Source organism: Heloderma suspectum, chromosome 4 (assembly GCF_057233095.1).
Source record: "Heloderma suspectum isolate Gila_16-S chromosome 4, 16-S_ref, whole genome shotgun sequence".
Lineage (NCBI taxonomy): Eukaryota > Metazoa > Chordata > Lepidosauria > Squamata > Helodermatidae > Heloderma > Heloderma suspectum.
In genome coordinates, this window is record NC_139461.1 from 139787817 (window position 1) to 139813458 (window position 25642).

The 25642-nt window shown below is 43.9% G+C and overlaps 1 long non-coding RNA gene across 3 annotated transcripts in view; it reads right to left on the reverse strand.

Annotated features, from left to right (window-relative positions):
- LOC146347454 (uncharacterized) overlaps nt 1–25642 on the reverse strand; it is a 156002-nt gene that overhangs the window by 1131 nt on the left and 129229 nt on the right. The window contains exons 5-8 of one of the 3 annotated variants that reach the window (XR_014789881.1): nt 6689–6844; nt 4362–4577; nt 3639–3765; nt 3453–3536 (exon numbers count right to left, since the gene is read on the reverse strand). The exons of the other annotated variants lie outside the window; for them this stretch is intronic. This is a non-coding gene — a long non-coding RNA (uncharacterized LOC146347454). The remainder of the gene's footprint in view (nt 1–3452; nt 3537–3638; nt 3766–4361; nt 4578–6688; nt 6845–25642) is intronic. 3 annotated transcript variants of the gene reach the window in all.

The following is a 25642-nucleotide window of genomic DNA, read 5'->3' on the forward strand; positions in this document are numbered from 1 at the left end:
GAGTGTAAAGAAGGGTCACTGTGCAATTTCCTTTTACTATAATTTGAAATCCCACAAATATAACTCGTCATCATCCCAGAGGAATTCGTGGTTTTGGCAAAGCCTAAGAGTAGGTAAAGTTGTCAAAAAAAAAATCCTGGCAGAAAACTTGCAGTTTTCTGCTCCCATAATCAGGCGTAGTTAATTGATGTTCACAATAATTGAATGGTGCTCCAGAAACGTTGATTATTGTTCAAACTCTAGCTCAAAACATCCTTCTTCTACAAAGTCTGTGGCTAACCCGTTAGTCCTCAACCTCAACTGAAATAAACCAAAGCGCACAAAACTATTTGCGCATATTGAGCCCATTACGCTTACCTTACCCTCCCTCCATGTCAAAATTGAGAGTGTAAGCTCCTTGGGGCAGAGAGGCCTGTCTTTCTTTGCTTATGTTACTGGGAAAAGTGCCACGTGCATTGATGATACATCACCATCATCACCACCACCACCCTCATCTCTTACCCAAAAGTAATGGTTTTGACTGTTTCCGTTTTTTTTTTTATGTGGGTTCATTAGCAGCTGATGCTTCCTTTCCTACTTGTGAGATGTGGTGACCCCAAGAATTGGGTCCTCCCCACATCCCCTGTCTATTATCACAACACATCCTCCACTTGCTAGGGCCACCCTTCCTCACTAGTTGTGGCTGCCATGTTTCCAGGTGGGGTTTCAAATACATGTATGTAAAGTGATGCACACTGGGCTGGGGCAAAACAATTGCAACTTCACATATAAGCTGATGGGATCTGAGCTAGTGGGGAATGACCAAGAAAGAGATCTTGGGGTTATGGCAGGCAGCTCCATGAAAATGCTGACCCAGAGTGAGGCTGCTGTGAAATTGGCAAACCCCGTGTTAGGCATAATTAGGAAAGGGATTGAGAATAGAACTGACGATATCATACTGCCCCTATACAAATCTATGGTGCGACCACACTTGGAATACTGCGTATAGTTCTGGGCTGAATCTACACATAGCAGTTATACCATTATCATACCATTATCATAACTATTGGTACACATGGCACCAATGGGCACCAATAGTTATGATAACAGTATGATAACGGTATAACTGCTATGCGTAGATTCATCCCTGGTCACCTCACCTAAAAAAAAGGATATTGTAGAGCTGGAAAAAGTGCGGGAAAGAGCAACTAAAATGATTGAGGGTCTGGAGCAACTCCCATATGAGGGAAGATTACAACATCTGGGACCATTTAGCTTAGAGGAAAGGTGAGTGAGGGGAGACATGATAGAGGTGTACAAAATTATGCATGGTGTGGAGAATGTGGATAGGGGAGACATTTTTGTTTCTCTTTAATACTAGAACCCAGGACAGATAAAAGGAAGTACATCTTTACACAGTGTATAGTTAAACTATGGAATTCACCACCAGAAGATATAGTGATGGCCACCAATTTGGATTGCTTTAAAAGGGGATTAGACAAATGAACAGAGGATAAGGCTATCAATTAGACCTGATGGTTATATGCTGCCTCCACTATCATAGGCAGTATGCCTATGTATACCACTTGCTGGGGAACATGGGCAGGAGGGTGCTGTTGCGCTCATGTCCTGCTTGTGGGTTTCCTGTGGGCAGCTGGTTGACCACTGTGTAAACAGAATGCTGGACTAGATGGACCTTGGTCTGATCCAGCAGGGCTCTTTTTGGGTTCTTAATGGAAAATCAGTTATTTCTTTGTAGCACTAACTTCTATACCCAAGTGTCTATGTGAATTTTAATGCCTGTGAATTGTTAGTGTTAGAAACTGATACACTGAATAACTGTTATTTTTAAGTTGAGAAACTTTTATTTATTTCTAATGAACACCTTCCTTACATAAATAACACTTTACCTGAAACCACACTCTTTAGCCATTTACAGTTGAGTTCTTCTCCAGAAAAGTTATCTGTTGTCTCACATAGATGCTTATTTGACCCGTACACCTTGGCAGCCTTGAGAGTATGAACAAACCCAGACTGGACAGTTAATTGCCATGGTGACATTTAATTTGGTGAACCCATTGGTATAGCTGGCTATTACACCATTTATTGTGTTTATATTTATGTTTTTAGGTTTTTGGCAGTTTTGTTAAATCTTGAAATGGAATCTCTGAGAATTTGTATCTCTGAAATATATCCTTTATTGCCTGGAAAGTTTCAACAGCTGTTGGCAGAAAACAATAAAAGCTTACATTTTTACATAAATAATAACTTCCCATAATTATATTGTACTACTTTAAGTGCTCTGTCAGATCATGGTGGGTTGTTCTTTTTTTCAGGATCACTTCAGCATGATAAAGATGATAGTGACATCCACCAGAGGAAATCATGGCTGGGCAGAGCTGTAGGGGTCCAGTGGGTTGGGTTTGGGGCACTACCACTTGGGGGGAGGCACTGCTGAGTTTAACACCACACACACACACATTCAGTGAGAGAGAAAGAGAGAGAGAGAGAGAAATTCCTATTTTAAAACCAAGTTCTTATTTTTCAGTGGAAGCTGTTATGTCACAAATAAAAAAAATACCTGCTGTTTTAAACCCTTAAGTGGGACAACACATTACTATGGTGGGGGTATGCACCCACTGGGCCCACCATAGCTACAGCCCTACAAAGTCCTGTCTCAAATAACTCCATATAACTCTTCACCATTCTTACAGATTCCAATGGGACAAAGAGGGCAAGGTGAGCATCTGTTAGGCATGTTGGCTCTAGAGTGACTTTTTAAAAGGGTTTATAGAAGCAATGTTGAGCAGAGAGATGCCCAGTGGTGATAAAGGGTTAAGCAGCAGTAGTCAGTTCAAGATGGCTGCCTCCTGGTGCTTATTTCCATTTTAACAGAACACCTTTGGAAGAACGTTACTCCCTATAACATATAGTGAAAGCACTACTGGCACTCAGTTTGAATGTGGTGAGGGCACAGAGTCTGTAGGGGGCGGGGATGCACATGCCAAATATCAACACCGCCCCCTCCTGGCCTTCACAAATGTGGTGCAAAGGGAGATGATAAGTGAATACGCTTAGAGAAGTCTTCCAAGGACTGGGAACCCAATCATGAGGAAGCTTCTCAGTGAGTTCAATGGAACATGCTTAGAATCTCTCATCAGATATTTGGCAGATGTGGGGACATGAGGGAGGTGGGGCTGGTGCATGTGCCCGCAGCTCCCTACACACTTCGTGTCCTCATGTGTTCAGCCTCAACACATGAATGGTGTATAGTTATTATGAACATGCCTACAAGGCGCTGTACAAAAATAAGAACAAGCTCCACCCACAAGCATGGAGAGACAAATCTGTCGGTTCTGTTGTTTCCCACATTTGGTCTTTTTTAAGTCTCAAGTTCTTTCCATCCTGAATATGAAGACCTTTCTAAATTTCAGTAAAATTTTATCAAAAATTAACCAAAAGGAAATGCTCACCCATCTGCAACAGCCAAATTCAATTGGTACCTAGAAAGGATTATGATGTAGCTGCCTCACACGTAGCTGCTAAAAGTGAGGAGCCTGTCAGAAAAAAGAGTCTAATTCAGCACTGACACACTTGAATTCACAGGGATTCAAACCCAGATGTTTGATAGCTTAGTAGGGATGTACGAAACCACTTGCCTGTTTCGTAAGTGGCATCTGCAGTGGGGGGAGGTGCTCTGTCCCTCCCCCCGAAATCCTTCCCAGCTGGCTCCGCTCTGTGGCAACTCCGTGGAGCTGCTGGCCTGGTGCATCCGCAGTCGGGCATCTGGCTGCGGCAGCTCTGCAGCCACAAATGGCGGCCGGCTTAGGGGCCTCCATTTGCGTCCCTTTGCTGAGCTGTGATAGGCTTTGTAAATATTTACATAGCCTATCACGGCAAAAGCAGGGATGCAAACGGCGGCCGCTACACCATTTGCGTCCCTGTCTTTTGCCGTGATGGCCATGTAAATATATATGTAGCCTATCACGGCAAAAGAAAAGGCAGGGATGCAAATGGCGTAGTGGCCGCCATTTGCGTTCCTGCCTTTTGCTGTGATAGGCTATGTAAGTATTTACATAGCCTATCATGGCCTCCACAGGGATGCAAATGGAGTCCCTGTGTTAGGCGTGATAGGCTACATAAATACTTATATAAATACTTACGTGGCCTATCATGGCCATTCGAAGGAAGGCAAATGGCGGCCACAGATGCCATTCACGGAGCACCGGATGGCAGCCGCCATTCGCGGAGCACCGGACGGCCGATACCAGGTAGGATCCATTCCGGGCCCATTTCGCAGGATGGCAGGGGGGTTGCTTCGTTCCGCCATGGATTCCAGGGGGCCAAATTCACTGGAATTCAGCATCCCTGGAATCCGTGGCAGAATACTCCAACATCCGTAGAGCTTAGCAGTCAAAGCCCTGAGCCTGGATGAATGAATCTGTCAGTTTCATTTTTGCCCCGCATTTGATTTTTTTAAGGGCTTCTGTACACAAGTGATTTATTGCACGCTCACAGCCACTCACGGAAGTTTGTGGTTCCTTTACACGACGTCGTCAAACCCAAGGACATCTCCCGCACTTTGCCCAGGTTACCTGCTTTCAAAAAGGTTGGAGATAACCTGTTTAGTGATGTATGACTGTTAGGAAATCCGTTCTGTTTCTTTTTCATAGCTTGTTAGGGATCTTTTGTTCCGTCATCTGCAGTGATTTGGGAAAGTGTATTGAATCCGGTCTGCGTTTTCCGGTTAACTGTTTGCAAACTCCGGAGGTTTGCCTGTGTCTAGGGGTGTACGAAAACCCGCTTACCTGGCTCCACTGGGTTCCACAGGTGGGGGGAGGCGATTCATTCCTCCCCCTGGAATCCTCGACGGGGGGGAGGAAATCCATTCCTCTCCCCCAGAATCCTGCCTGGCTGGCTCCGCTCCACAGTCAGGCCGTGGAGCCGCCAGCCAGGCCAACCTACAGCAGGGCCTCCAGCCGCTGCCGGGCTGGTGTGGACGCAAATGGCATCCTGTGTAGGGGATGCCATTTGCGTCCCTACGACGGCCCGTGATAGGCTTCATAAATATTTACGTAGCCTATCATGGGCCATCGTACGTAGCCTATCACGGCAAAAAAAAAGGAACGTAAATGGCAGCAGCTATGGTGGCCGCCATTTGTGTTCCCTTTTTTAGCTGTGATAGGCTACGTAAATATTTATGTAGCCTATCACAGTGAAAAAGGGAACGCACATGGCGGCCACCGTAGCTGCCGCCATTTGCGTTCCTTTTTTTTACCGTGATAGGCTACATAAATACTTACGTAGGCTATCACAGCCTCCACAGGGATGCAAATGGCATCCCTGCATTAGCCGTGATAGGCTACATAAGTATTTACGTAGCCTATCATGGCCATTCCAAAGATGCAAATGGCGGCTGTAGATGCGGCCACCATTCGAGGAGCACCGGAATGACCAACCAAGGTAGGCTCCGCTCCGGGCCCATTTCGCGGGGTGGGGGGTGGGGGGCTTCATTTCACCATGGATTTTGGGGGGGCCGAATGCGCTGGCATTCGGCCTCACCGAGATCCATGGCGGAATTCTCCGTCATGCCTACTTGTGTCTGCCTCTTTTCAAGGAGGAAGGGAAATCCCATTGAAAGCAAATTGCCTTCTGATTTGGAGGTGACAGACACTGCTTTCCCACCCAAGCAGTTGGGCCAAAAGCAGCTGCTTTGAAAAAATATCTTAAAAGATGCCAAGCTCTGCCAGATGAATTGCATGAACAACACAATCCTATGCAAGTTTAGACAGAAAAAAAGTCCTACAACTCCCAGCATTCCCCAGGAGCCATGCCCTAAATGGGCACTGCCCTATATAGCCAGTGAAATCGAAACTTTAAAGGCTTTCTCCTGCTTGGCTGAGAAAGAAGATTCCCCTATCCACCCAGGGAGCCAATGTGATGGAAGGTACTGGGTAAAACAAGGGTACATAAAATCAAAAAGGGATCCTCATAATTTCGTATGATTTTTAAAGGGGAGACCCAGTATCCACAAAACCAGTATCCAATCACAGAGCACATCTGCCTCCACTGACTGAAGTAAAAAAATATGGATCTTCCACCAGCCTAAAATCCTGCATTTAAAATGGGGTTTTCTGCTTCTGTTTTAAATGCAGGATCACAACTGACTGCCTTTACACACACTCCCTTACCCCCTCCCCTTAGTAGCTTAACTTCTGCTGTACTGTTTTCTAGTGGCCCCAATCCTGGGCACTTACTTACTTGGGAGTAAGCCACATTGAACTCAATGGGACTTACTTCTGAGTAGACATAACATCACCCTGTAAGTCTGCAACCCTCAGGTAAGCCCCACTGAACTTAATAGGGTGCTCTGAAACAACAGAGGATGTTGCTTCTGAGCTTGGTGGGGTGGGTGATCAGATGTGTCTCCCTTCATTTCAGGGAGGCATTTTACCCTCTTCTCCCTCTGATTGAGAAATGCAGAGGCAGGAGACACAATTGGCAGGCATTTGTCTGTGTTTGTCCAGTGATAGGCTAATGGCAGCTGCCATTAGTGTTTCGCCTTCTGGAGAGCTGCTCCACAGGAAATCCTCCAGAGCTGGAGGTAAGTGATGCCATTCCGCCACAGAATCCAGAGGGTGGATTCTCTGGAATCTGGCCTCATTTTAGTCTGCAGAGGAATTCTCTGACATCCCTAGCTGATACAAACCTTAATTGCACAATATCAGCAGTGTGTAATGCCGACGTAGTGATATAATGCAGCTACTAGGTGGTGGTGTTTTATTGAACAAATACAGCATTGCCAAGAAAGGAAGTTTTCAATTCCACATCACATGCTCGCTGTCTAAAGGAGCCCCTCATAATCCTGCAAAGAAAATGGAAGCAGAAAGCCCCAGTAAAGTTGCAGGATTTTAGCATGGTGTAGAAATGCTCTAAATCTCAAGTGTTTTCCATCCTGCTAAGAGGAAATTTGTGAATTCTGGTAAATTCTAATGAAAATCAAACTGGAATTCCTACCCATCCCTACTCACCAGTTTACAATCTAAGATTTCAGTCAAGGTCTCATGTTATCATTAGAATTGTGTGCAAATGGCTTCTTGACATTCTCCACACTATTTGTGGGCAGAGAGATGGGGAGGGCACAATTTCACTGAATTTCTCCAGGGGGAAGGAGAAATTCTCCAACAGTTTCTCACAGGTAGGGCTCGCTGTCGGCAGGTCTTGTTGCACAGCTGCCTGTGCTTTCTGATTTGAAAAAGTGCTATGGGAGGAATTACCTCATGACGTTTTCCCCTGGGCTTAAACAGGAGTGTGGGAAGTCGAGGAGACTACAGGCTGCCGGAGAGATGATTGTGCAATGAAAGACAGGACACTCCTGCACACTCCTCAGCCACCTCATAAGTAAGCACAAGAACCCTGAACCCAACCCATGATAATTTCTCTGAAATTTCCTTCTCCTTTGAATTTCTTTTTGAAAGCAATTTCTTTTCTATCAAATGGAATGAGAATGGTGAAAAAAAATGTGGAAGAAATTTTCTGCACTGCACCAGCAATAATGGTTATAAAAGGATTGTAAAATATCTTCCTGAAGATGGTCTGTATTGCTTGAAATATACCAGGACTTCTGCCACTCTGTTGAGTTCTAGTCTGTTTTGTATTCTTTATAAGCATTTTAGCCTAGAAGCTTTACTGCTTAAGGTAAGAGCTGACACACCTTCTGCTCTTGCATCTCTTCCCTCTAACCTGATCTGAAGGCATGACAGAAGCAGCATGTGCCATGTCCTCAGTCTGTGCTTACTAAGAATTCTATTTCTGAAGTGGTACTTTGAGGGTTGGTAAGCCCTACATACAACAGATTCAGTACAGAAAGAGCTCCTGCATCTTGAAACTTTCTGGAGGAGGAGACAGAATGCCAGCAGGTTCTGTTTCTCCCAGAATGACAAAATATGCTCCAAAGATCCACATTATCATGGACAGTCCTAATTTCCCAGTACCCAACCCTGGTGAATCACAGTCTGTCTTATGCAAGGCTAAGGGTGGTGGGTGGAGATTATGAGGATGTCATTTCAAAGGTTGTTGTTACGGTGGATTGCTAGAAAGTCTGCCAGGTAACTGCTGTGTGCAACAGAAGATTCTAGGTCATGTTGTAACCTATACTGTGGCATGATATATTAAAAATATATATCTCTGCACAGAAATACAGGAGGATGAGCTTGGTAGCCCCATCGAGAGCATCTGGGTTAAAGTAAATGGAGCAAAGAATAAAAGGAACATGGTGGTTGGAGTCTACTACCGGCCACACAATCAAGGAAAAGACGAGGCTGAAACTTTTGAAAAGCAAATTGCCAAGGTTTCAAGGAAGCATGATGTAGCAGGAATGGGGGACTTCAATTTCCCTGATATTTGTTGGAGACTAATTCTTCAAAACATGCCCCCTCCAGGAAATTCCTGAGTTGTGTTGCTGATAACTTCCTCCTACAGAAAGTGAAGGAAGGAACTAGAGGATCAGCTATCCTTGACTTGATCCTAACCAACAGAGATTGTTAATGGATAAAGTAGCAGTTACAGGAACTCTGGGGGAAAGTGACCATGTTATACTTGAGTTCTTGGTTCTAAAGGAAGCAAAACCTGCATGTAGCCAAACGCGTACTCTGGATTTTAGGAAAGCTGATTTTAATAAACTCAGAACAATGATAAGGAAGGTCCCATGGCAAGCAACTCCAATGAGAAAAGGAGTCAAAGATGGGTGGGAATTTTTAAAAAAGGAAATTCTAAAGGTACAATTACAAACAATTCCGACAAGAAGAAAAGGCGGAAGGCAACAGAAGAAGCCAATGTGGCTTCACAAAAAGCTTAGAGATGACCTGAAAAAGTACACATACAGGAAGTGGAAGGAAGGCCAAGCTACAAAGGAAGAGTACAGGCAGGTAGCACAGAATTGCAGGGATGGCGTCAGGAAGGCTAAAGCTGAGAACATGCTGATGTTAGCAAGAGAGGCTAAAAGCAACAAAAAGGCTTTCTTCAGAGATGTGAATAGTAAAAGACAGAGGAAAGAAATGGTGGTCCAACTATTAAATAAGGATGGCAAAATGATAACAGATGACAAAGAAAAGGCAGATGTGCTCAATTCCTACTTCAGCTCAGTCTTCACCCAAAAGAGGGTCTATTGGTGAAGCACAGGCTGAAGGGGCAGGATTGCAGCTTGAAATAGATAGGCATATGGTCAAGGAACACCTAATTACTTTGAATGAGTTCAAATCTCCAGGGCCAGATTAACTGCATCCTAGAGTAATAAAAGAACTGGAAGAAAAACACTCAGAAGCACTTTCTATTATCTTTGAGAAATCATGGAGGATGGGTGAAGTGCCAGATGACTGGAGGAGGGCTAATGTTGTCCCTATCTTCAAAAAGAGCAAAAAGAGGAACCTGAGAACTACAGACCAGTCAGTCTGACATCAATTCCTGGGAAAATTCTGGAGCAGATTATAAAGCAATCAGTCTGTAAGCACGTTGAAAACAATGCAGTGATTACTCAAAGCCAACATGGATTTGTCAAGAACAAGTCCTGCCAGACTAATCTGATCTCATTTTTTGAACAGGTAACCTCCTTGTGGACTGTGGGAATGCTGTAGACATAATATACCTCGACTTCAGCAAAACGTTCGACAAAGTTCCCCATGATATCCTGATTAGCAAACTAGCTAAAAGTGGACTAGATGAAACGACTCTCAGGTGGATCCACAGTTGGTTACATAGGGATGGCGGAGAATTTCTCCATGACTCTCGGGGAGGCCGAATGCCAACGCATTTGGCCCTCCGAAATTGGCGGTGAAATTCTCCGCCCCCCCCCCCGGATGGGACTTACCTCCCTCGAATGTCCCTCTCGGCGGCGGGTTCCGGCGGTGTTTCGGCAGCGTTTCGGCGGGGACGGGGGTGGCAGCCAGTCTTCCGACCGGCTGCCGCCGCCGCCATTACAAAGTGAATGTAAAAACACACACACACACACACATGATAGGCTACGTAACGATTTACATAGCCTATCACGGCTAGATTTCCAAAGTCAGCTGTGATAGGCTATGTAAATCATTATGTAGCCTATCACGGGTGACTTTGAAAAAAAAAAGCGTGTATGCAAATGGTGGCGCCCATGGGCGCCACCATTTGTGTTCCTTATTTGGGCCTGGGTAGTCTTCGTAAAGATTTACGTAGACTACGGCGAAAATAAGGGCAACGCTATTTGCCCTGAATTTCGGCTGGGCGAGGTGGGGCGCCTCCCCCCCCCAGCCTGAACTACAGGGGGAGAACCGAAGCACCTCCCCCCCACCGCGAAGCAAGCTGCGGGACCAGGTAAGTGACTTTCGTACATCCCTATGGTTACAGAATCAGACTCAAAGAGTGCTTATCATTGGGATCTTCTCAAACTGGGGAGAGGTAATGAATGGGGTACCACAGGGCTCAGTCCTGCACCCAGTGCTCTTCAACATTATTATTAATGACTTGGAGGAGAGAATACTTGTTAAATTTGAAGATGACACAAAATTGGGTGGGAAAGCTAACACCCTGGAAGACCAAAACAAAATTCAAAGTGATCTTGATAGGCCAGAGCGCTGGGCAGAAAACAACAGAATGAAATTTAACAGAGATAAATGCTAAGATCTGCACCTAGGAAGAAGAAACCAAATGCACAGTTGCAATATGGGGGATACTTGGCTCAACTACAAGCAAGAAGGACATCGGAATTGTTGCTGATCACAAGTTGAATATGAGCCAACAATGTGATGTGGCTGCAAAAAAGGCAAATGCTATTTTGGGCTGTATTAATAGAGGCATAGTTTCCAAATCATGTGAAGTACTAGTTCCCCTCTACTCAGCACTGGTGAGGCCTCATCTGGAGTAATGTGTCCAGTTCTGGGCACCACACTTTAAGAAGGATGCATTCAAACTGGAGAGGGTTCAGAGGAAGGCAACGAAGATGATCAGGGGACTGGAAACAAAGCCTTATGAAGAGAGACTGAAAGAACTGGGCATGTCTAGCCTTGAGAAGAGAAGACTAAGGGCCGATCTACCCTTATGGATTTTTTTGCTTCCAATGAGGTATCACCACCTGTTTTTCACACTACGTAGTACCCACCTCAAATTGGAACTGGAATTTCCCCTTCTGTGCTCCCAATTTCAATACCCTGATATCCCGGTATTTCCCCTCAATGTGCTCTGATTTTCCACCTTGGCTACCATATCTGGTCATAGTCCCCTCCCCTGCCCGTCCACATACGGTGGTGTTTGTAATTCCCTCCTGTCCAATCACAGCTCTTGATGGCCCCATGTTGTCTTCCGGCTACTGATCGCATAGCTTCCTCAGCACTCAGTGTTTCCTGAACAACAAGCAAGGGGCTGGATGTGCACATGCTTGTCTGATCTCAGTAGCTAAGCAGGGTCAGCCCTGGTCAGTAAATGGATGGGCGACCGCCTGGGAATCAGGCTTCCTGCATTGAGCAGGGGGTTGTTCTATCCCTTCAAATGAGACTAAGTTTTACCCCCTCCTATCCCCTGCCTCAGTTTTTGTTTTTGTTTTAATTAAGGCATTATCTTCGAAGAATCGTGGCTTCTCCATGATTTTTTTTCTCATTCAGGCATGATCTTCAAAGATTCAAAAATTTGAAGATTTGAAGCTTCAAATCTTTGAATTTTCAAATCTTTGAAGATCATGCCTGAATTAGAAAAAAAATCACGGAGAAGCCACGATTCTTCGAAGATAATGCCTTAATTAAAACAAAAACAAAAACTGAGGCAGGGGATAGGAGGGGGTAAAACTTAGTCTCATTTGAAGGGATAGAACAACCCCCTGCTCAATGCAGGAAGCCTGATTCCCAGATGGTCACCCATCCAACTACTGACCAGGGCCGACCCTGCTTAGCTTCTGAGATCAGACAAGCACGTGCACATCCAGCCCTTTGCTTGTTGCTGAGGAAACATTGAGTGCTGAGGAAGCTATGTGATCAGTAGCCAGGAGACGACATGGGGCCATCAAGAGCTGTGAGTGTGATGAGCATGGAATCAGCAGAAACAGGAAGAGTTTCTGATCCTCCAATGAGCGCCTCCATCTTTAAGAGCAGGAAAACAGCGCAGTGCTCGAGTGTGAACAGAGCTCGTGCATTCGATGAAGCACCGCAATGGGGAAAATGGATGAGTGTGGATAATCACGTTTTAATGCGAGAGCGTTTAACCCAACAGGACACCAAATTCTTTGCAATGGTGGGTGCAATGTAGATTGGCCCTGAGGGGAAATAGGATAACATTCTTCAAGTACTTGAAAGGTTGTCACAGAGAGAAAGACCAGGATCTCTTCTTGATCATCCCAGAATGCAGGACACGGAATAATGTGTTCACATTACAGGAAGCCAGATTCCAGATGAACATCAGGAAAAACTGCCTGAATGTTAGACCAATATGACAATGGAACCACTTACTTAGGGAGGTAGTGGGCTCTCCCACACTGGAGGCATTCAAGATGAAGCTAGACAGCCACTTGTCAGGCATAGTTTGACTTGGATTCCTGCATTGAGCAGGGGGTTGGACACGATGGTCTTATAGGCCCCTTCCAACCCTACTATTCTATGATTCTATGAACAGAACGAACATCTTAGAAAAAACACCCAACTAGGGATGGGCAAACTCACACCATCCTGCTCTCCGGACCCTCGTCAGCCACCTGACCCTGTTCGCCGCATGCAGCAAGCCACTGGGTAGTCTGTGGGCACCCGGCGAGTGGTATGTGGTGTGTGGCTGTCTGCTCCCTTGCTGAGCCACCATTTTTCATTAAAATGTCAGCTCAGCCTTTTTCATAAATAACCATTTACACAAATGGAAGCCGTAAAGGGGGCATTTACACAAAATTACAGGTGTGAATGGTGTATTTACACCTGTAATGTTGTGTAAGTGGCCCTTTTACAGCCACCATTTGCATAAATGGTTATTTACGGAAAAGGCCGAGCTGCCATTTTTACGCAAAATGGCAGCTTGGTGAGGGAGCAGGCAGCTGCACTTGCCCAACTCAGCGCGTGCCGTTGGTGGTGGTACCATAAGCTGCCTTTCAGAAAAGCTTGTCAGCCATTATGGACCTTATTGCTGAGGAACCCGCAATAGCTTCCAAGGAACTCTGGGGATTCTGGACCATGGCTTGAACCCCCTACAACCACTAGAAGTGAAATCTTTGAGTAGGGGTGGGACAGCATGTATGGTACCTTAAGTGAACATGCATGTACATTTGTGCCCATGAACACGAGGCACAGCCTTCCATTTCACACCCTGCCAAAAGGTAGGATTGTTTTGCGTTGTTGGGATATCATGATAGGACAATTATGTTTTCTTCGGTACATAATTAACAAAAAAACAAAGACTCTGAGGGCCAAACCAGACAGTATTTTAAATCCGTATCCAGCAGCTACATGTTTGCTTGGTTTTAGTCCACAGTAAGTGCAAGGGGCCCAATCCATATCTTAAAAGCTCCTGTATTCCCACTCTAGGTTGCCAGTTCAGAACAAGCTGTGTCCCTACTCGAGAGTAAAAATGGGGTGAAAGTCATGGCACTTAGATATATGGATTTAAGGTAATGTTTGTTTCCCCCCCCCCATCTTGAAATGAGTACAGAATATGCTACCACAAAGCGAATGAATACAGTGATGCAGAAGATTTCTCGAGAATCAGTAAGGTAGTAGGACACAACTGGAATTGTGAAAACAGGCCTATTAAAACAACATAAGAATGCCCCCATGTTAGTATTTGAAAGAATGAAGGGAATGAAGCTCCTTTCACCAGATTCCTCCTTGGGATCATAAAACAATGAAAAACAAGAACTGGTCCTATCCTTTTGTTCAGAGAGAGAAGGTCTCAGAGATAATGGTAGGCACACTGAAGAGAATCTGCTGGAGTCCCTTGTTAGACTTACTTTTCAATTTATGTCCATGTGTTCATTTTAGAGGAGATATTAGTCCTCTAAAGTTCTCTTACAGCTTGGTTTATTGCAAAATAAAAACCTAATGGAGGTAATTAATAACAAATTTTATTTTACATTCAAAAATTACAGGGCCCTTTATGGTTATAGCTGTGTCAGCAAAGCCAGATCTAAACAACACTTTCAAAATATGCCCTTTGCAAATAATCAATAGCCACAAAATAGAAAAGCATTCTAATTAAAATTAATAAGAAAGGTTAAGAGTACCATTAGGTATTCAATAGTAACTGCAAAGGCTGGTTCAGACCCTAATTCATGAATGAACACACACGCAAGTAGGAATAGCCACAAGGATTAATTCAAAAAGAGTTTTTAAAAAGAACTCCTGTGACTCAATTTTAAACATGCAGGCCTGATCTATGTGAGCAGAAGATGAAGTGAAAACATTGTTCCTGGAGTGTACCAGGTCATACTGCTTCAAGTTTAGGGATGTACGAAAGTCACTTACCTTTTCGAAGGGTGACATTCACAGCGGGGGGGAGGCGCTCCGTCCCTCCCCCCGAAATTCTCTCTGGCCGGCTCCGCTCCACAGAGATTCCACAAAGCCGCCAGCTGGGGCCACCCGCAGCCAGACATCTGGCCTCTGGGCAGCCTGCAGGGATGCAAATGGTGGCAGCCGTAGCCACCGCCATTTGCATCCCTGTATTTTGCCATGATAGGCTACATAAGTATTTATGTAGCCTATCACGGCAAAAAAAAAAAAGTAATTACGTAGCCTATCACGGCTAATGCAGGGATGCCATTTGCATCCCTGTGGAGGCTGTGATAGGCTACGTAAGTATTTACATAGCCTATCACAGCAAAAAAAAAAAGTATTTACGTAGCATATCACGGGGGGGGGGAAGCCAACACAAATGGCAGCAGCTACAGTGGCTGCCATTTGCATTCCCTTTTTTTTTGCCATTTTAGCCTACGTAAATATTTATGCAGGCTATTACGGCAAAAAAAAAAAAGGGAGAACACAAATGGTGTAGTGGCCGCCATTTGCGTTCCCTTTTTTTTTTTTTTGCTGTAATAGCCTGCGTAAATATTTACATAGGCTAAAACGGCAAAAAAAAGGGAACGCAAATGGTGGCCGCCATAGCCACCACCATTTGCGTGCACTTTTTTTTTTTTTTTTGCCATGATAGGCTACGTAAATACTTATGTAGCCTATCACGGCCTCCGCAGGGACGCAAATGGTGTCCCTGCATTAGCCATGATAGGCTATGTAATTATTTACGTAGCCTATCACGGCTATAATGAGGAAGCAAATGGCGGCCGCAGACACAGCTGCCATTCGCAAGTCAGCATGGACGGAGCAGGTAAGTGCTCCGTTTCGCGCACCCTTCGTGGGGTGGGTGGGCGGGGCGCTTTGTTCCGCCACGGATTTCGGGGGGCCAAATGCACTGGATACTTGAAGAGTGCTATCCTATCTCCCCTCAGTCTTCTCTTCTCAAGGCTAAACATGCCCAGTTCTTTCAGTCTCTCCTCATAGGGCTCTATTTCCAGTCCCCTGATCATCTTTGTTGCCCTCCTCTGAACCCTCTCCAGTTTGTCTGCATCCTTCTTAAAGTGTGGAGCCCAGAACTGGATACAGTACTCCAGATGAGGCCTAACCATTGCTGAGTAGAGGGTAGGGGTGTCAGAGAATTTCTCGCCGAAACTTCGGGGGGCCGAGTGCCAACGTATTCGGCCCCCCGAAGTAGTTTCGGGGAGAAATTCTCCGCACCCCCCCGCACCCCACACCCCCCCTGCCCCCGGGATGGGACTTACCTTTCCCGAATGTCGCTCCCGGTGGCGGGTCGCAGCAGCAGTTCGGCAGGGCTTCGACAGGGGCGGGGGCAGCAGCTGGTCTTTCGACCGGCTGCCACCGCCGCCATTCCAAGAAAAGTAAAAAAAAAAACTGGCCCCGTGATAGGCTACGTGACGATTAACGTAGCCTATCTCAGCTAGATCTGCAAAGTCAGCCGTGATAGGCTACGTTAATCGTCACGTAGCCTATCACGGGTGACTTTTAAAAAAAAGCACGTACGCAAATGGCGGCCCCCATAGGGAGCCTCCATTCGCGTTCCTTATTTGGTCGCTGTAGTCTACGTAAAGATTACATAGACTACGGCGAAAATAAGGGCAACACTATTTGCGTTGCCCTTATTTTCGCCGTAGTCTACGAAAAGTAGTCTCGTAGTCTACGAGACTGAAAGAACTGGGCATGTTTAGCCTTGAGAAGAGAAGACTGAGGGGAGATAGGATAGCACTCTTCAAGTATCCAGTGCATTCGGCCCCCCAAAATCACGTCACGTAGCCTATCACGGGGCGTTTTTCTTTTTTTTTTACGTTTCTGTTGAAGTTCGCGGCCGGGGAGACGGGGCGCTTCTCCCTGGCCTGAATTCCAGCCGGGCGAGGCCGGAAGCTTCTCCCCCGGCCTGAATTTCGGCCGGGTGAGGCGGGAAGCCTCCCCCCCTGGCCTGAACTTCGGGGGGAGAAGCGAAGCGCCTCCCCCCCACCGCGAAGCAAGCTGCAAGACCAGGTAAGTGACTTTCGTACATCCCTAGTAGAGGGGAACTAGTATTTCCTGGGATTTGGAAGTGATACTTTTATTAATGCAGCCCAAAAGAGCACTTGCGTTTTTTGTTGCCACATCACATTGTTGGCTCATATTATGGTTGTGATCTACAATATTTCCAAGATCCTTCTCACTTGTAGTGTTGCTGAGCCATGTATCCCCCATCTTGCAACTGTGCATTTGGTTTCCTTTTCCTAGATGCAGAACTTGGCATTTTTATCCCTATTAAATGTTTTTCTGCTGTTCAGCCCAACGCTCCAGCCTATCAAAATCACCTTGAATTTTGTTTCTGTCTTCCAGGGTATTGGCTATCCCACCCAATTTTGCTCTTCTGCATTATGTATTTAACAGCATTCTCCAACCATGGTGATAATGCTGGCTGGGAATGATGGAAGTTGTAGTCTAACACATCTGGAGTGTACCAAGTTGCACACAGTGTATCTACTGAAATCAATGGAGGCTGCACAGCACAGGAATTTGGACAGTGTTTCCCCCAGGAATTGAAACTGGAGGGGTTAAATCTTCACAGGGGGTGATGGCTGAGGAGGAGAAGCCCCCTGCCCTGTGTGAATGTGGTTTCAAAGCATATGGCACCCAAGTAAAAACGTGAAAAAAAGGTTTCACAACCATTATTAGACTTAAATTATATTTTAATTATCATGACAAAAGTTAAAGTTTGGTACATAATTCTTGGTTTCTCATTATAATTTTCTACAACTCTGTTAATAATGTTAAAAATGCATTATGTTAGGAAACATGCTCCCAAAAGATGTGTTTATCAGGCAAAAATGTATGTGTAGGAGAAATACGCACAATGTTTATACATTTTCATGCAAACTTTAAAAAAATAATCTCAGAGTTTGGGACAAAATGGACTTAAAACTGGAGAAATTCTCAAAATTCAAGATGAACTGAAGTTACTGAACTTAAGAGTGGAACAATGAGAAACTGATAAAAAAAAAAATCAAAAGTGACCTATTTGTCCATCTCTACACCCCATATTACAAAATGACCTGCCATCCATGGAGCCTGATTGGAAAGTATCACGGCCAGGGTAGCCGATCATGTAGAGATGTAGTGACTGGCCTCCTCTGTGAGTGGGTACATACATTGGCACCGACATTACTTTATTAATGTATTTGTCATAGCACACTGGCAGTCCTCTTGTGGTGACTAGAGTGCCCTGGCACCATGTGGGAATTATTGATAAAACGGGTACATGTCATAGACAGGAGTTTGTTTGTTTTTTAAAGCCCAACTTTTAAGGGAGAATATAGCAAATCTGAGCATAGATTGTACAAATTAGGTTGAATACTTTCTGAGCCACATCTCATGTGAAATAATATCTAGGCCAGGAAATTCCATAGAGTGGTTTGTTTGCTTTTTGTTTGTTTTTTAATAATAGTGTTTGGTTAAATGTTGCAGGAACAACATGCTATTTGCTGGATGTGAATCAGCTTAAGACATCGAGCTAAAAACTTCCCTTCAATGCGAATGCACCAATTACACCTCAAAAGTAACTAAATCGAAAGTATTTTGCCAACAAAATTATACCTTGGCCATGGCTGGCCAGCATTTCACTATCTATCACTGACTTTGTGAAAGCGGGTTTTTTTGGTACCTTGCCGAGTAAAACACAGAGCTGAAAAGAAAAATCACAGGTTTCAAAACCAAAGGAATTCCACTGATGCACTGTAAGAAGTTTTTAAAACATTTTAAAGCATAGATCAGAGAAGGAAAATAGCACATTAACACTGTAAATATGAGTCTGATCACATCCCAAAACGCATTCCCAGCCCACAAGAAACTCACAGAGGTATACTGCCTTGGAAGATGGAGGTTCCACTTTTAGCTTTGCTGTAGGTTGCTGCATTCAATATGCCAACAAATTTGGAACACTCAACAATGGCCACAAGACTGGAAAAGGTCAGTTTACATTCCAATTCCAAAGAAGGGCAACGCCAAAGAGTGTTCAAACTACCGCACAATTGTGCTCATTTCGCATGCCAGCAAGGTGATGCTCAAAATCCTACAAGCTAGGCTTCAGCAGTATGCGAACCGAGAACGACCGGAAGTACAAGCTGGGTTTCGAAGAGGCAGAGGAACTAGAGATCAAATCGCAAACGTTCGCTGCATCATGGAGAAAGCAAGAGAATTCCAGAAAAACGTCTATTTCTGCTTCATTGACTACACTAAAGCCTTTGATTGTGTGGATCACAACAAACTGTGGAAAATTCTTCAAGAGATGGGAGTACCAGACCACCTTACCTGTCTCCTGAGAAACCTGTACGAGGGTCAAGAAGCAACAGTAAGAACCAGACATGGAACAACCGAGTGGTTCAAAATTGGGAAAGGAGTACGACAAGGCTGCATATTGTCACCCTGCTTATTTAACTTATATGCAGAGTACATCATGAGAAATGCCGGGTTGGATGAATCAGAGGTCGGAATTAAGATTGCTGGGAGAATTATCAATAACCTCCGATATGCAGATGATACCACCCTAATGGCAGAAAGCAAAGAGGATCTAAAGAGCCTCTTGTTGAGGGTGAAAGAGGAGAGTGCAAAAGCTGGTTTGAAACTCAACATTAAAAAAACGAAGATCATGGCATCTGGCCCCATCACTTCCTGGCATATAGAAGGGGAAGAAATGGAACAGATTTTATTTTCTTGGGCTCCAAGATCACCGCAGACGGTGACTGTAGCCATGAAATTAAAAGACGCTTGCTTCTTGGGAGGAAAGCAATGGCCAACCTAGACAGCATAGTAAGAAGCAGAGACATCACCTTGCCGACAAAGGTCCATCTAATCAAAGCTATGGTTTTCCCAGTAGTAATGTATGGCTGTGAGAGCTGGACTATAAGGAAGGCTGAGCACTGAAGAAGTGATGCCTTCGAACTGTGGTGCTGGAGAAGACTCTTACGAGTCCCCTGGACTGCAAGGAGGTCAAATCAGTCCATCCTAAAGGAAATCAACCCTGAGTGCTCATTGGAAGGACAGATACTGAAGCTGAAGCTCCAATATTTTGGCCACCTAATGCGAAGAGAAAACTCTCTGGAAAAGACCCTGATGCTGGGAAAGACTGAAGGCAAAAGGAGAAGGGGACGGCAGAGGATGAGATGGCTAGATAGCACCACCGATGCAATGAATATGAACTTGAGCACGCTCTGGGAGAGAGCGCAGGACAGGAAGGCCTGGCGTGCTATGGTCCATGGGGTCACGAAGAGTCGGACACGACTGAACGACTGAACAACAACAACAAGGTTTCTAGCATGCATTTGCTTCTAGGCAGTCAATGTGCAGGGGTTGTTGGGGGTTTTTTGTGTTTTTTGCTATGAATGTTACACAGCTCTGCATCTTTTTTCAATTTTAATAGAAAGTTTAAGTTTTTCTTCACACGTTACTCGAGATCCATTGGATATTTTCTACTGAGTAACTGAGTGCGGGCTATAATGGCTGTATTTGGTGAGGCAAATTGAAATAGGAATAGGCTGCAGAGTGGTAAAGCTTCTTGCCAGGGATGTTAGGGCCTAGTCCTGTCTCCCACTCAGGGCTGTTGTAGGTCTCAACTGAACCGTTCTCTGCCAAGGAAGCAGTCCAGCACTCCAGCTCACCCGAGGGGAATTCTGGGAATAGGCTTCCTGTTTGTCTCTGTAAGCCATTGCCCAGGAGGTGAAAAGTTAGAGAGATGCAGCCTTGTTAGTCCACTGACCTTTGGCAATTTATAGAGTAACCAGATGTCCAACTCTTAGAGGACAGTCCTCTGTTTGAAGGACTGCCCAGTCAAAGTCCAGTTTAAAGAAGAAGAATGGTAGGAAGCAGAGCAGGGGCCTTGAAGCTGTCCATCCACAGTTAACACCCAGACAGCAAACTGAGCAGGCACACAGGTCATCTGGACAGTCTTCCCCAGTACAATGAGATTGTTGTATTTCTGTTTAGATTATAATTATTTTTATATTTGCATCTGTACATATTAATTATAATATGCCAATGTTATGCAACTTGGTGTCCTCTTGGGGGTGATCTTTCTTGGCAATGCATGAGCATCCATCCTAAATACACTGGGAGCTTTCAGCTTTGTGGGGACCTTGGGCAGGCACCCCCTTTTGTTCCCACCCACACCCCTGATCTGGACTGCAGACAGGCCAGGAGGCCTCAATAATGACAAGGTACAGCAAGTAAGTTGGTGGTCCATGGTGGACAGGCTTCTCAGAAATCCTTTGCAAACTTGCTGATGCTCAAAGTGCAAACTCTGCTTTGCTGTCATTATTACACTGTTGCCCAGCTTACACATCTACCTTCATACATCTGGCATAAACTTTATCGGCATGTGAGGTATGCTTAAATATTGTGTGGCTTCTGGCCTGCAAGTAGGGATATATGGACTGTGTAGAATCCGCTCGGTCTGTGTTTTGCAGATTGTCAGGTGCTTTTTGTTCCGTCGTCTGCCCACAGACGGATGCAATTTTTTTTTTCTTTGTGGGGAAAAAAATGCAAATAATTATGTAAGCATTTACTTAAGTGTTTATGTAAATATTTACATAATTTACCTTAGTATATAATATTTAGCATATTGTCCCCCATTCCATTCAATGTTTCCTCAGCAGAAACGTACATATTTTCCTACAAATGTATATGCATAAATTTCGGGAAAGTAAAAAAATCATCCAGAAGTCCACGAACTTTGTGCGGCCTGAGGGGGTCGTTCCGCAGCAGATTCCACAGGCTGGATTCTTAGAAATCCAAGATCATTTTAGTCCTTCTCAAATTTCTCCAGCATCCCAAAAAATCTGCAAGGGGCTTATTTCAGTGTTCATAGAAAAAGAAGAAGCAGACACTGACACTCGCTATAAGATTTGCAGAAGAGTCTTTCAAAGAAACCCCATGCATTGTACTTGGAACTATATTTATGCACTGCAGTTTTAGTCTTCTCCTTTTTGACATCTTCACAAAGCCTGTGGTAGCTACCCACCTTCAGACTCTAAGAATGATTACATCGTTTCTTGGCAGGCCGAGACGACAGCATGTGGCTGGTAAGCCGTTTCTAGCTGTCATAATATGTAGTGTTTGAAAAGCAGAAAACAAAGCCTTGCTTTAATGAGGCCTACAGCAACAAAAAACTCAAGCTATAAACACTTTTGCTGCTATTTTGAAATGCTGAGCGAACTTTCCCCCCTTACTTTCATATATCATTTTATCCTCATCTTTCCACCTGCCATGATCACTTTGACCTGTGTTTATATGCCATTCCGTGTCAAATATATTAGGGGAAAATCTTTCTTTTCTTTTCTTTTCTGTCTTCCTTTCCCTATTCCTCTGCTTCTTTTGGATATTTGGGTTATTTCATCTGGGAAAGAGAAACTCTTTCCTTTAACTACCGCTATTTAGCAGGAGCTTAAATCTGTTAATTGGAGCAATTATGTACTTGGCAGAACGAAATGACACTGTTTCCACACTCAGGGCCTCAACAAGTACAGTATATGTATATATTTTCTTTTGAAAGCCTATGCAGGTGGTGTCAGTACTGGATATTCTGTTTACAAATCATTAATGAAGTGATTGTGGCTTTTTTTTCATTTACTCACACTTTTGAACCGCTCAGAGCGACACATTTCTAAATAGGAAACAGGGGAGCACACAATAGCCCTATTATGGGGGCCACACAAACACTGGTAGTGCTGAGGGTTTATATTAACCCAATCAATTAAAGATGGACGGAAACGGTTCAGTTAGTAGGGGACTGGGAAAAAAATGAGTGATGGCAGGGAGTTGCTAGGCACTCAAGACTGGACTCTGAAATTTTCCCTCAGTGCTGTATTTGCGCTTTCTTTCTTCATAATAAAGGGTCCCATTCAAAGCTGAGAGTCCTTACCGCTGCAACCATTGGAAGTCATTGCATTCTCTGAATGAAATAAATGCCTTCCTTTAATTCCTATACCGATGGAGTAAATTTCTCTCAGCATAGGGCCATTAGAATTCTGCAGGAAGAGTGCATATATTATGCTCTACTGTATACCTATTGTGCTTTAAACACCCACTCTCATGCTGCTGATATGGAGTTTGAAAGGTTTAAAAACAAAAAAAACAGGGGAAAAAAGAAAAACTAAGGGAAGAGATCCTGCTAGGCAAACAAGCTGCACTGACCCCCCCCCCAACCATTTTGTTTTGTTTAAAAGAGAAACACCCTCATTTAAATGAACAGCATGGTGTAAACCACTGAATGGTTTTTAAACAAGAAAAAATGGTTTTAAAAAAGAAAAAGAAAATGGTTTTTAAACAAGAAAAGATGGTTTTAAAAAAGAAACACCCTCATTTAAATGAACAGCATGGTGTAAACCACTGAATGGTTTTTAAACAAGAAAAAATGGTTTTAAAAAAGAAAAAGGAAATGGTTTAAAAAAAAGGATGGTTTTAAAGAAGAAACACCCTCATTTAAATGAACAGCATGGTGTAAACCACTGAATGCAGATGACTGAAGTGAGTATTGAGTTTCATAGGAGAAGTAAACAGAGATTTGGATAATTTAAAAAACTGAATTAAATTTATCAAGGACAAGTCCTCCTGTACAACCCAATCCTATGTGTGTTTATGCAGAAGTAAGTCCCACTATGTTCAGTGGGGCTTACTCCCAAATATGTGCACACAGGATTGTAGCCTTAGAAGGACTCATTCACTACTTTATGGTGCAATCCTGTCACTCTCACTCACACACACATACCATTATTAATTATTTATAAAGCTGATGAATGTATATAATCTGATAGTGTACATGGTGCATAAAGAGGTTACAATCTAATTTCAACTTAATAATATGCAAAATCACTAGAAAGTAAATAAAAGACCTATCCATTTTGTATTTTGGCACTGTCTAGTGGAAATAAATGCTGTCTCAGTTCTCAGTGACTCCCATTATGACCTATCAGGCAAAGTACATCAGCTGCAGTTCAGGACATATTGAAATGGGGCAAATGTGACCCTCATCCCAGACCCTGGAATCCCCAGGGGCAAGAGAGAGGTTTAGGCCCCTTCAGCGGTACACTTCTTTCTCCCATAGAAGTGAATGGCCACCCTTAGCTCAAATGGGAAATAAGTATTTCTTTAGTCAGTCAAACTCGTATTGCTTATGGCCAAAGGCTTTGACAAAAATTCAGACACACTAAACAAATCACATTTGTAAATACAGTTACTTAAAATTCTATAGCTATAAAACCCAGTTAAATAAAACCCAGAAATGAAAGGGCCAAACAAGCAGTGAATCAAAGATTAAGATAAAACAATAATATAAATAATGAAATCATCATTAAATCAGAGCAACACCATCACAATTTAAAAATGATCTCTGATAACACCTTTGCATGGTTCCTTGCAGCAGGCAGTTCAAAAAGGGCCACCATATAAGTCACAAAACAGTCAACATCTGACAATAGATGAGATAACTGTCTTGTGATCATTTTTTAATGTAGTCCCAATAAAATAGAATCTAAAAACTTAAGATGAGGTTCCAAGTACATAGGACAAAATAAAAAGTAGTGTGGGAGATCTTCTACCTCAACAGTTCCTCAGGAGCATCTACGCTGGACTAGGGGAGCCCAGTGTTATCAGTCATGGTTGATGGCATCACCTGAGCAAAAAAACCAAATTAATATTGACCAAATAGGAGGCTCTAAAACTGTCATGTTTATGCATCCAAAACCATCTTGAAGGTTAAGATTAAGAGTATTGCTCTATCAGACAACAGACTTTTCACTGCAGCTGGGCACAATGTTACAGCAAGAGCAAAAGCCTCCCACCACCCCTGATCATCATGAGCAGCCCAGCCTCTACTCACAGAGACCCCAGGAATAATGCAATGTGTCTCCGTACACGTTGCCTCCTCCCAGAGGTCCTTGCAAGATACAGGCCCTTGCTGCACATGGGCATCTCACCAGGTAATATGTCCAAGCATAGTCATCCAGTAATATTCAATTCGTAATAACAATACACTTCTGAATTTGGTGCAGTTATCAAGGAAGGTAATTTCAATGTTATATTCTGAGCTGGCAGGAAGGCCCAAACACCGCTCCTACACTTAGGGGAGGGGAGTTGGATCTCAGTCAGCCTAAGGGCCATTTTGGAGACACTCTCAAGGGCTGCATTCCAGTGGTGGATGGAGCCCAAAGGCAAACAGAGCGGGGCCAAAGATACCAGCTTCTTTGAGCTTAAACCTCTGACTGCCGGTCACTAAGCCTTAGGGGAGGCATTTCCACCTTTGAGAATGAGGAAAAAACTGCACAAAAGCAGGGAAACTGCCAAAGGAAAAGTGGTGGGAGAAAAGCCAGAAGAAGAGGCGTGTCCTTCTGGGGAATCCCAGAGGGCTGGATTAGGACCCCAGATAGGCCAGATTGGGACCCAGGGCCTGAGGTTCTGCACCCCTGTTTTAGGACCTTCTCACCAGAGGTTAGGACTCTGGAGCACACCTGTAGAACCAAGGAGCTTGACTGTTCTTTTACAGATTCAAGGCGGCACCTATGAAATGCCACTCCTTTTTTTTCTTTTCTTTTTTACAATGCTGACAAAAGTGTACAAAAGTATACAAACAAATAATTGAACCAAGTATTATCAGCAATTTAACAATAGTGAATATAAACAAATTTACCAACAAAACCAGCAAATATCACAAGGTTCGCAGTAACACAAAAGGTTGCACATTCTCTTGATTCTTGTTACACTAATAAATTACAAATAAGGACCACTTTTCTAGAAATGTATTATTTTGTTGTCTTCCCTCCCTAACCCTTACTATGTTAGTTAACCTTATATACTATTTCCCATGATTTAATAATCCAGTCATCAATTGTGGGGGCTTTCTTTTTTCCCCCAGTTTGCAGATATCAGCATCCTAGCGTCTGTTAATAAATGCACTATCATCTCTATGTCATCAGATAGAACAACTTCCTTTACATAGCTGAAGAGAATAACTATTGGATCCAATGGTAGTCTATACCCTGATGTGATTAAAATGCCACTCCTTAACAGTGAATGTGAGGCACTGCATAGATTACATTGGTGGGGAAGAAGAAGGCGTGGGCCAGATGTAATCAATCTACACCCCCTCGTATTAATTTCCA